Source organism: Nomascus leucogenys, chromosome 16, assembly GCF_006542625.1.
Source record: "Nomascus leucogenys isolate Asia chromosome 16, Asia_NLE_v1, whole genome shotgun sequence".
Classification (NCBI taxonomy): domain Eukaryota; kingdom Metazoa; phylum Chordata; class Mammalia; order Primates; family Hylobatidae; genus Nomascus; species Nomascus leucogenys.
In genome coordinates this window covers 21,581,611-21,594,676 of record NC_044396.1, presented here as the reverse complement: position 1 = coordinate 21,594,676, position 13,066 = coordinate 21,581,611, and the positions used below count along the sequence as shown (strand labels likewise).

General features: G+C 37.7%; 1 protein-coding gene across 3 annotated transcripts in view; it reads left to right on the top strand.

The window, feature by feature from the left end:
* WWP1 (WW domain containing E3 ubiquitin protein ligase 1) overlaps positions 1 to 13,066 on the top strand; it is a 122,570-nt gene that overhangs the window by 12,657 nt on the left and 96,847 nt on the right. The gene's annotated exons all lie outside the window — the stretch shown is intronic.

Genomic DNA, 13,066 nt, shown 5'->3' with positions numbered 1-13,066 from the left:
CCACTTTCCCACAGTTAATATTAACACCTTTTTTTAAAAAAACCCTCACAATACTATATTAATTTGGTGTTATTAACCTCATTTAACAGACAGGAAAACTGAGACTCAGGTTAAATATGCACAAATAGAGTTGAAGTTTGCATGTAGGTCTGTCCGACTTAAAAACTGTTCTCTACATTACATTACCAAAATGTGCTCTTCTCAAACTTAAAATTGGCACTTTGGAATTGAAGAGTTAGGACATCTCCATGGCTGCTTAAATGCTGATACATTAAAATTCTTAATGTATTAAGAAACAATCAGGAGATGTTTTGAGGTGAACATAACTTTGAGTAATGATATCCTGATGACGAGCACAGTGTAGAAGAGTGCTAGTCTCATCAGCAGTTCTGGGTTTGGCCTGCCATTAAGAAGCTCTGTGTTTCTGAGTAATTCTCTTAATCACTTCTCATCCTCAGCTCAACTCCCTGACTCTGCTTTCTGCTGCTTCATAAATGCAGCAAGTATGTGTATTTCAGGAATGCCAAAATATTAAAAATTTTTGAATTTTAAGGAAAAAAGTCTGTTAAGCAAATATACTATTAAAATATCAGTTTGAATAAAGTGACCAATTACTTATGGAAATGTTTGTGTCATTTTGAAATAAGAGATTATACTGAAGTTTGATCTTCATAGAGTGAGAATGTCATGTTGTCCTGAATGCTTTCCCAGAATACATGGAAATTATTTATTAAACATGATCTCTAACAGCTTACCTACTCCATTGTTTATGTGCTTATACTTTCACACACTTATCTTTTTACGATTAATTGTTCTTTTAACCTTAAGGAAAGGTATTTTCAAAGGCTAGCTTAACAGCCCACAAAACCACTTGACGTAAGCTTTAGTTGATAAAATAAGAGAATAGTAACTTCAGATTGATACAGCAAACTTCTCATTTTAAGGCATGGGTTAGCTCAGCACTTCTTATTTTATATTTTGTTTCTGCAGTGCGTATGTAGTGAAAAGAGCATTAGCTTTGAGCCCAAGGAAATCTGGCCTCAAATTCAGACTTACGTAAGTTTCATGGCCCTGGGCAATTTACTTCAACCTAATTTTTCTTATCTGTTAATGGGACTAATAATGATGACTCTAATAGATAATTGATAATGTTAGAGATAATTTTTTTGTAAAGTGACTGACATATAATAGGAGCCCAGTAAATGTTTGCTGCTGTTGTTATATTTTGGAGTCAGAGGCCTGGTTCAGATTCCGTGTTTAAGACTGGCTGTGTTTTCTGCATCACTCAGGTGCCCCACCTAAGTATATGAGGTCTTGGGTTTTATCATCTTACCTTTCTGCCTAGCAAGTATATACACAGCTCTTTTTATATGTTAACTTATATTGATTCTGTAAGTTTGGAACCCAAGTTTTAATGTACTTAGTGTTATTTGAATTATATTTTCTTCAGAAACATGCAGCATAGGAGTGGGAAAACTGTTTTCTGATGTTCACTAGGGTAAGGGGAAAAACTATCAAATGCACGCATATATATATTTATATTTTTTTTTTACTGTAAAAACTATGGTATTTGGTATAATATACAAATATAATATTGCATAAGAAACAGAAATTATAGCAAATTAAAAGAAAAAAACTACTCATTCTCAGTACTGTACTGATACCATTTAGGTTTATCTTTTGTTGACATAATAGAGTAATGATGCCAAAGAAAGCCCTATGTTTTTGTCTGTCTTTTAAAGGCCCATAGCTGCTTAGGTTAAAAATTGGAATAGTTGCTGCTAAGTTTGATGAATACATTGTCTTTTCTTTCTAATGTTTTCCAGTAAACATAGTAACTGATATCCTTTCCTGCAATGGAGGAAAGCTGTCAATTTCATTTTGGGGAAGTTGGTATAATCTATTTTAATAGTTTTTAAAGATTCTTTTTATGGTGCAACATCACCACCTTGTGGCCTTCTAGAATATTGTTGCAAAGTTGTTTCCACAACTGTAAGCATAAATTAAATTGTTCTCTGATGTTGGCCAACGACTCCATCTAGTTTGTAATGGGTAGCTTTTTACTGTAAATAGGGGTGGAGAGTAGAAAATAAGATGATTTGTGTACAAGGATTGCAACTTTATAAAAGTGTATTTGAGGAAAATAATTGTACAAATCATTGTGAGGTTGGTATAATTATGGATGGTTTCTGTGTATTTCATATTTTCATGAAATATGCACTATTTTCGGTGAAGTAATTCTAAGCTAAAAATTATCAATATGTTCTATGTTCCAATTCTCATTTAATAAGAAAACTGAGGCCGAGTGAAGTTTAGATGCCCCATCTCACTCAGCCATTTAATACAGAACTGTTTGTTGTCTAAAACAGTGTTTTCTAAACTAATGACTCATGGAGGGATATTTTCTACATGAGTCTTTACACTTTTTTCTTTTTTTATATGACTGCTAACAGCCAAATACTTTTTTCATTTTGATGATAACTTTCAGGGGAAGAAATCAGTATGAAAAGTGTGATGGTTCATTTAAAAGAGCATCTAGAATAAATAGGCCATTTGGTTTTACTGCTCGTATTTACTTAGTTGTTTGGGCATTTGGTTGACACTAAGTATTCTTCAGTAGCAAGTATGTATTAAACACTTCCAGTATGCCAAGCTGTGAGGGAGGCAAGCTGGATACAGTGGTGAGGACTTGCCCTGGCATTCTTGGAATTTAGTATTCAGTGAGATAAATAAATCTGTTTTGATGACAAAAGTTTAATATCAGGGATTCTGGATAAAAGTAGCTATAATTTGTTTTGTGTTAGGCATCATGCAAAGGGATTTAGGTACTGTTTTTTAGTCTCAGCAATTTATTTTGGAATTTTGCTTCGATTTTGCAGGAACAGTGTATATGCACACAAATAAGTATTGGTGGAAGCCCTGACATACCTCCATGGAATGATAGTGTTCCTTGTAAAGTATTAACAATTTGGCTGTTACAGTTCCAGTGGGCTTTCATGGCTTGGTGTTGGTATCCTACCACCATTTGTCACAATGTTTCTGTGGGAAAATTTGTCTTGTATTCCAAGAAGCCATCTTTTCCTTAAACTTTTGGGGTCTAATGTTTGATAGTTTGGGGATTAGCATATGACTTATAAAGTGTTTCGAATGTTTAATTAAGGTCGGGGAGTATCCAAGTGTAATAAGTTTCTCTCTTATATTCTTTTGTTTCTTTGAGTATTTAATAAGTCAAACTAGCATTTTAGATCCTTTACTTTTGTATTGGACATTTTTCTATTGAGCATTTGTTTTGGGCTGTGGAGATGAAATATTGGTGAGGTGAGCATGGACTTGAATCTTAGAATTAGGGCAGAGATGGGAGAGGATGTAGGTGGGTATTGTCCCACTTGCATAGTGTTTTCTTAATGATATTTTAATGTAAAATTTCAGTTCTGTGCTATACAGGTATTTTCTTAACCTAACCACTCTAGCCATCTTTTATTGTTGTCTTAGCAGTTAACATAATAATATGTTGTTTTATTAATTGTGTATCTGTGTATCTTCATTTAATACACATTTATTGAGGTTTTTTTTTGTTTTGTTTGCTTGTTTTTATTTTATTTTATTTTATTTTATTTTTTTTATTGGAGACAAGGTCTAGCTCTGCTCCCCAGGCTAGAGTGCAGTGGTGCCATCACAACTCACCACTGCCTCAAACTCCCCAGGCTCAAATGATTGTCCTACCTCAGCCTCTTGACTACAGCAATGCACCACCACACTCAGCTAATTTTTTTTTTAATTTCCTTTATTTTGGGTATATATAATTCTATTCTTCTGTAGAGACAAGGTTTTACTGTGTTGCCCAGGCTGGTCTCGAACTCTTGGGCTCAATTAATCCACCCACCTTGGCCTCCCAAGGTGCTAGGATTATGGGCATGAGCCAACATGACTGGCCCATTTATTGAGTATTTAGTAGGGGCCAGACATTGGGCTAGAGGCTGGAATTATGATGAAGCTTGGTAATAAAGACTTTAACAGTGTAACAGGGGAGGTAGAGAAAAAAACATGGTTAGAGTGCTCTGAAGACAAATAGCAACTAGTTCAAAATTGGAGCGCTGACACCTGAGCGGACAGATTGATTAGAAATGAAGGAGAAGAGTAGTGGGAGGAACATGTGGGAAGTCGTTGGTATCCAAATCTGTATGAGAATCACCTAGAATGCCCAACACAGTCCCCAGGTGATTCTGCCATGCAGTCAGATTGGGGACAATTGGCAATGAATTAAAAATATGTGTGAATAGTGAACTTTTTTTCTGGAGAATCATCTTTTTTTCTCTACCTAAATTTTAATGAGTGGAGGTAAGAGAGGGAGTGTATATAAATAATCGATTTGAATGACCAGGACTAGTTTGATAATAGTTGGAGTGTGCCCCTTTCTCTTCTGGAACCTATGCTGTGAACAACTCTTAACAGTTTCATTGTTTCTAACCGTGAACTATTAAAATGATCTGGAAGAAAATTTTTGTCTATGGGGATTGGTGCCACTACTCAGCTGGGCCCAAGTTTCTCCTCTGTCTGCCTCAAATTCCTTACCTTAGTCACATACCTGGTAAAACAGGGAATTTTGTCTATTCTCATTGACCATTGTATTCCCAGTGCCCCAAAGAGTGTCTCCTACTTTACCGAGAAAATTGGAGACATTAGGTTACATTTCCTTAACTTCCTTTCCAGACATTTTCAAAGATAGGCATTCTTTTCTCTTTCAAATCTCAGAGTAAGAGCGGTTTTTGTACATACCTGTGTTTAATCTCAGCCAGTTCTGCCTTCTCAGGGATCTTGTGTTAGCGATCATCATCCAGCGAATGACTATAGCTTCTGCTTGCCTGTAAATAATACTCTCTTTCATCATTAAAAACAATCCTCGGCCGGACGTGGTGGCTCATGCCTGTAATCCCAGCACTTTGGGAGGCGGAGGCGGGCGGATCACGAGGTCAGAAGATGGAGACCATCCTGGCTAACACGGTGAAACCCCGTCTCTACTAAAAATACAAAAAATTAGCCGGGCGTGGTGGCGGGCGCCTGTAGTCCCAGCTACTCTGGAGGCTGAGGCAGGAGAATGGCGTGAACCCAGGAGGTGGAGCTTGCAGTGAGCCGAGATTGCGCCACTGCACTCCGGCCTGGGTGACAGAGTGAGACTCTGTCTCAAAAAAATAAAATAAAAACAACAACAAAAAACAATCCTCTAAACATCTTTTACACTTATGTTTCTCTTTGTTAGTCAAAATAATCTGAAAATAAGTTTCTGGTTTTTTTTTTTGCTTCTTCATAAGCCACAGGCTTCTGGTCCTACCTTTCCATGAAAATTGCTCTTGCTAAGGGCCTCGTAACTTTCACATTGACCAGTAAACAATTTGCTCTTTTTACTGATCTTACCTTGGTGGGATTGGTCACTGTTTCCTCCTCCTTGAAATTCTTTCTTGAAGTTTTCTTTTGGTTTTCCTCACCCCTTTTCATAGTTCCTGTCTGCTGTCCAGACTGTTAGTCCTGGGGTTACCTAGGTTCTGCTCCCTATGCAGTAGGCCTTTCCTGAGTGAGTGCATGTACACTGGGTACCTGTCACAGCATGGCTGGCTTTCAGTTTACTCTCAAGCTTTGCTCATAGGATGCCATGCACACCTTTGCCTCCAGAATAGGTAGATCTCTTTGCTGTGCTGTGCCTCAATCAGTAACTATTAATTGGGGGCCTTTCCCCAGCCAGACTCTGGCGTAGGTTCTAGGAATAGAATGGTAAATAAGATAGTCTCTGTCCTCAGGGATCTTATCGTGGCAGAGTTGGGGGTATGGATAGAAGTGAGAGGACAAAATATATGAACGTCAGTAATTGAGAATTACTAGGACAGATAAAGTAAGGCGAGGTGCTAGAGTTGGCCTATGGTGATCAGGAATTCTTTCTGAAGAGATCATATGTAAGTTGAGTTCTAAGACTGAGAAGGCAGCCAAAGGACTATTGGATGGAGCAGTGAATGCAAAGTCTCCTTCACAGCATTCAGGGTAATTAGGTTGAGGACGGGCAGGAACGGATAAAGAGGAGAAGGAAGAGGTGGGGCAACAGATCACATAGGCATTTATGAGTTTGGATTTATTGTAGTTAAAATGAGAGAACATTAGAAACAGAGTTACCATGATGTATCCTGCTTTAGAAGGATCACTCTGCTGGGTAGAGGATGGATCTAGGTTGGGAGTGAAGAGTGGGGCAGGGAGACCATTTAGCAAGCTGTGCTTAGTTTGGATGAGAAATTATGGGCTTGGAGATAAGACTTGTAGTGGTAGTGATGGTAAGAAGTAATTGGCCTAGGCAGAAATCTGGGACATCTTAACGTCTCTCCTTCTTTTACCCCTGCATCTCATTAGTCCACCACTTATAGATTTTGCTCCTCAATACCTCTGCTTCCTCTTCTCTTTCCCCTAATTTCAGGCCATTTTCTGCCTAGACTACTTTCAGGCTACCCTTACAACACTGTCAAAGGGGTTTTTCTAAAATAGACATATATTCCTTTGCTGCTGAAAATGTAGTGGTTCTGTATGGCTTTCCTGGTATTCTTCATGCTATAGCTTCTTTCTGCCTTAATAGTTTTGTCTCTTACATTTCTCTCCCCATACCCTTCCTAACAGAACTACTTTTTAACCTGCTTATGTTAGTCATCTCACCTCTCTGGGCACAAAATGTCTTGAAAGCATGTCTTTCCTTTCCACTTCTTTCCTTTTGTATGTGCAGCTGCTGCATTGGAGTCCTCCACAACTCATCTCAACTGTTACCATTTCTCAGAATTCTTTCCTGACAGCTCTTTACCTCTTACCTCCAAATAATATTAAGGTGCTTTTGTTCTTCTGTAGTTACTGTCTGCACACCCCTTTCTGTCAGTGAACTTAAAATTGAGTCATGTGTCTGTTTCTGCTACTAAATTTTAAACTCACTGAGAGCAAAGAGCATATTTTATATGGTTTTTATATTTCTACTGTTTAATATATCACCTGAAAATATACCTAGTATATATAAATGTATTATATATACTGAAAAACTTCATTCAAAAAATTGTTAAAATGCTTAATGCCTAGTTTGTTTGATTATTGATCACCTTTTTTTTTTTTTTTTTTTTGCCACATGGTAAATAGATTTACTAGAAAGATTAAATTAGAGGCTTATGTCAGTATTTTTCAGGGAGAGGATGGAGGCCACATCAGTGTTTATTGAGTGATTGAATTGTAGTCTCATGGTGCAGACAGGTCCAGGAGAAAGTGGGTGTGAGGTGGCCACTGTCTGGCCTTGGAAGGGGAGCAGAAATATTTCAGTAGAGTGGTGAGGGCAGCAACCAAATTGCAAGGGTAGAAGAGTGGGTGACAAAGAAGCTTGGACATCATTATTTTAGGAAGTGAGTTCATCAAAGGAATTTTTTTCTCCCTTTTTCTTGTTGCTGTTGTTTTTTTTAAGTAGTACATGAGCCCCGAATCTGTTTGATGACCAAAAAAGGAGGGTTTAAATGAGGGAGGAGAAGGGAGGGAAGGCGTTATCCTAGAAGATGACAGTGTGTAGGTATATCACTTCAGAAAGTAGGAGAGTATATTTAATTTCAAAGACTCGATGCTAGGACAAGATCGAGTGTAGTATCTTTTTACAGAAATTTCCATCAGAAATTATTTTTTAAAAAAGCTGGGATTAGTATCTCAGAAGCACCTCAGTGTTTAGAATTAACAGATACAAATCAGATAAATATAGCAGGACTATCTGTATTTTTCTATAAATGCATTATTTAACTTTCATTATTGAAAATTGTTCCTCGTATTTAATATTATTTAATATTGTTTTTCTCATGCTTAATAATTTAGCATTTATATAGTACTCGATAATTCATAAAGTGCTTATATAATCTTACCTTGAAGGTATCAAAAAACAAAGTTATCATAAATTTAGTTACAGATCTAATTGGCTTTTATTCATGATCCATGAATGGGGCAGTCTCCATTCTACAAAATAGAATGAGAATTCTGCTGGGTAGTGGCAGAACACTGGGTTTTGTGAGATGGGGACAAGGAAACAACAGAAAAAAAGCTGACTGGTTAATGTCAGGTTACTTTTTTGTAAGGATTAAAGCAGAGGGGAATTCCTTATTATGTTGACTCAGACTGTTATCTGTTTTCAGGGGAAGCTGGTCTGCTGGTCTGCTTTGTCTGCTTCCTTGAACTTTTAGTTTGATTATGTGGCATTTAGCATGGGTGGCTTCATTTTGTCTTTTGGGGCCTAGTGCAGGAGCTTAGTCCAAAAACAATGGCTTCCCGTAAGTTTTGTTGTTTAACAAAGGCTACTGAAAGAGGTTAAATTATATGTCTATGGGCCGAGCGTGGTAGCTCACTCCTGTAATCTCAGCACTTTGGGAGGCCGAGGTGGGCCGATCACTTGAGGTCAGGAGTTCAAGACCAGCCTGGCCAACATGGTGAAACCCCGTCTCTATGAAAAATACACAAATTAGCCGGGTGTGGGCACCTGTGGCCCCAGCTACTCAGGAGGCTTAGGTAGGAGACTCACTTGAACCTGGGAGGTGGAGGTTGCAGTGAGCTGAGATCACACCACTACACTCAGCCTGGGCGGCAGAGTGAGACTCCATCTCAAAAAAGAAAAAAAAAATTGCCTGTGGTCTTGCTGATTTTATTTATTAGGCATTTATTCTGTGCCAGGAAGTATTTTTAGTGCTTTGTCACTAAAATGACAAAAGTAGTGTACATGAAACACATTTTCCTTGAAAGGGTGGTTAGTTAGTTTTGCTTTGGGTATGTAATTGTAACTTTTCTCATTAATTGGGACAAGAACCCTGATAAGAAGAGCATGTTAAATTGCTCTGATTATATTTTCTGGTGTGACTGAAGCCTTGCTGTGATGCAGGGCTATTTAGAAGGCAAGGACATAGATGGAATTTAAAGTACTCAAAAATGTCCTTGATTAGAATTAATGAGAATGAAAAGACAATTGAGTTAAATAGTTTCACTAGCTATTGGACTTGAATTTCTGTAAATAAAGTGAATTTTATGTGTTGGTTGCTTTGAGGGAGAGAAATAAATTTGTATTCATTATGTAACTAATAGTTTAGAGTAGATGGGTCATAGAATAATTTTGAGAACAAGGCTTTCATATAGCTTAGAAATGGTTAAAATCAGCATTAAAAAGGGAATCTACAGAAAAATCAAGATTTGGTGCTTCAAACTCAAAACTGTGATATGTATGGTGCATTTTAATGTAAGAATATGTTTTGCTTACGTTATACATGTTAATGAGAGGTAAATTTTGAGGTCATGTACTGTAAAGCAGAAGATTTTTCTATGTAATTGTTTGAGAGGAATAAATCTTTAAAAATAAAAAATATTTCAGTGCTTTGGGAGTCTGGGGTGGGAGGCTCACTTGAGCGAAGGAGTTCTGGACCAGCCTGGGTAACATAGACAGACCCCATCTCTACAAAAAACAAACAAAGAAATTAACCAGGCATGGTGTTGCGTGCCTGTAGTCCCAGCTATTTGAGAGGCTCAGGCAGGAGGATAGCATGAGCCCAGTAGTTAGACGCTACAGTGAGCCATGATCATGCCACTATACTCTATCCTGGGTGACAAAAGTGAGACCCTGCCTCCAAAGAAAGAAAGAAAAAGAAAGAAAAGAAAGTAAAATTAAAAATTAAAAAACCGATTGAATTGAAACTCACTTTCTATAAGAAAATGAAGTGGCTGAAAAATAGGAAGAGATTGCATTTATGATAGGGGAGATGTGGCCGGGCGCGGTGGCTCACGCTTGTAATCCCAGCACTTTGGGAGGCCGAGGCGGGCGGATCACAAGGTCAGGAGATCGAGACCATGGTGAAACCCCGTCTCTACTAAAAATAGAAAAAATTAGCCGGGCGTGGTGGCGGGCGCCTGTAGTCCCAGCTACTCGGAGAGGCTGAGGCAGGAGAATGGCGTGAACCAGGGAGGCGGAGCTTGCAGTGAGCCGAGATTGCGCCACTGCACTCCAGCCTGGGCGACAGAGCGAGACTCCATCTCAAAAAAAAAAAAAAGAAAAAAAAGAAAAGATAGGGGAGATGTGAGATATATCTGAAAAAGAAAAGTCAAGAAACAAGGACTAGATTTATGTTACTGGAAAAAAAGATGTAAAAATTAGAGAGCAAGAGAAAACAACCAAAAGGCTCAGATACAAATTTGTGTATTAACGTTAATTAAAAATTAATGTATTAACTCCCTCTGGTTGAAAATCTGAAATTGGGTGATAATGAATAGTAAGAGTTGGGTATTCATACTAACTTAGGAAATTGGGCCTTTTGAAGAAAAATACATTTTTCTCATAGAAATACTTCCTAAAGGGCCATATATTGTGCACTGAAAGGAACTTTGAACTTGACTAAAAATACAGAAAGATAGAGGGAAGATAGTCGAAGTTATTAGATCCTGTGGTTAGACAGGCATTTTTAGGTTAAAATAAACACTTAAATTAAAGTCAGAGGCTAAAAGGTACCTGTAGATTCCATGTTTATTTGTTGTTTGTCTGGTAGATATTGCAAGTACTCTTCAAATCACTGGAATGGTACAGCTCAGAAGTGCTATTCTGTTTTACTCCGCAGCACACTTGTGAGTTATCAGGAGAGGGGCATTCTTGTGTTTTGAGTATAAATGGATCAATCAGTGATATTTATAGGGAGAGGTCAAGTGCAGAGAAGAAAGCTTTAATTTTTTGGCTGGTCACAGTGGTTGATGCCTGTAATCCCAGCACTTTGGGAGGCACAGGTTGGAGGATCACTTGAGGCCAGAAGTTAGAGACTAGCCTGGGCAAATAGTGAGACCCTGTCTCTATTTATATATAAAAAGCTTTAAAAGAAATCAGATCGCTTCTTTCCCAAATAGTTAGATGTATACATTGAGAACACCAAGTTTATTTGAAGGTAGAGAGAAAGGCACAATAAAGACAGAACCTGGGAAGAAAAGCCCAATGGGAGATAGAAGTGAAAAGTGATATTAATGTAGCATTGGTAAAATTGGAAACAATTGTACTTAGCCTGTTTTCTTGACATAACGTATGTGAAAATTTGAAACTATGACGTGCTATGCAAATGTAAAGTATTAATGACATTGCCAGTAGGTCTCCTACAGTGAAGGAGTGCTGGAGAGTGCTGGAGAGACTGTAGTTCCTGAGTTAAGCAGACCAATTCTAAGGGAAGAGTGCAGTGGTAGAGATTACTAGTGGGAGATTGTGGGGAGAATAGGACCCATCAAGTCCAGGATGGGGTCATATGAGCTAGTGAATGGAATGGAGATCAGCAAGATACAGGACAGGTGAGTTGTTGGCATAGATGCAGAGGCTGTGATGGCTTGGGGTATGATGGCATGGGGATGATGGATGATGGCATAGGCCAGTGAAGAACAGTAACACTAGTTGGAAATGCCTTTGATTAGAGAGATCAGTGGTGATGATACCGACAGAGAGTCTGTTAAAAGTAAATGATTCGGAGGACTAAAAGACCCTGGGTATTGAGAAAGCCTCTTACTCTTCCCTCTTCCCTTCTCTTGACATGTAGTCTCAGTGATATGATTTTGAGCGTTACTGATGAGTAGTTCTATCAAATTGGTTTTTCCTTTCTGAATTTGCAGGTCACATGGAAATGAAAAATCTAACAGAATTATACTTTTATAACGATTCCACTAGAAAAGTTTCTTTGAGGTACATCAAAAGAGCTGTCTAGGCAGTTAGAGCCATTACACTGTTCACTAGGATTATCAAAAATCCCAGTTTGGCCAGAACTGTGAGGTTTCCCAGGATGCAAGATTAAAACCTGATGTTCCTGAGCAAACTGGGACGAGTTGGTCACCCTCCTGTTTACTGTTTCGTTTTATAAATTCATTGAAATGACCAACAGTATTTATATGTAGAAGTAATACTACTATATTTGTATATATAATTTAATTTAAAATTAAATCCTCTATTTTGTAGTTTACATTTTAATGAAATATTTGTTTTATGCTTTGGAGTTGCTGAATCTTAGCTATATTCAGGGGGGAAGACTGCATGGTTCATCCATTTTTATCTTTGCCGCATTCATTGAGTTTTAAATTTTGTGCTTGATAAAATAGCTTTGCCTAAGTGCAGGCTTTCTAACCTTTTAGGTTCCACATTTATTGGACTAAACTGCTCTGTTACATATCATCCTATCTTGTTACTGAGTTTTTTTCATGTGTATTAGCGTTGTCTTCAAAATTAGACTCAGTATTGAAGCCAGGACTTTGTCTTCTACCATTTCTGTATCCTTGCCATACCCACTTTATAAACTAGGCAGCCAATAAGTATGTTTGTTAATTGATCCAGGCACATAGATATGTGACAGCGTTTATTTGACTTTTCAAAGTCTTAACACTGCAGAGTGTGCAGAATGAATCAGATCTATTCTAATTGGATTTCTTTCTCTTTCTTTCTTTCTTCCACAATTTTGCTTCTGACTTAAAGACATTTTGAAGTAAGCAGGCAATTAAGATATGCCTTCTAAATGAGGATTTGATAGATCTATAACCTAAGAGTACTGGAAATGTCGTTTATTATCTACATTCAGGACTCTTTTCTGTTCTTTGCAGTTGAATAATAGTGAACCTTTATACAAGTCTATGGGATTTTCAAAGGGTTGGACTAACATAATCAGCTTAGATATTACTGACCATGCCCCCTGAGCATAGATTATGACCTAAAACTCAGACTTTGTTTTTTCTTTTGCCAACCCTGTTTTCTAAATTGCTGAACCTAAATTGATCATACAGTTTTTCTGTCTTCTCATATCCTGGGGACCAAGGACAACTTGATAAAAGTCATACCATTATGCAGATTGTTGTCCCTGAGGGCTTGTGATAAGAACAGTATTAATACCTGTTTCCTCAACTGCATGCTTCTCTAACTAGCTGTCTATTATACCTGGTTGTTAGCAATTTTCTTTTGAACTGCATATCCAAATGAAACTTGTATATTTAACCTCCTTCTTCCACAATAAAAACAGTAAGTCGTCTTTATTGAGTCATT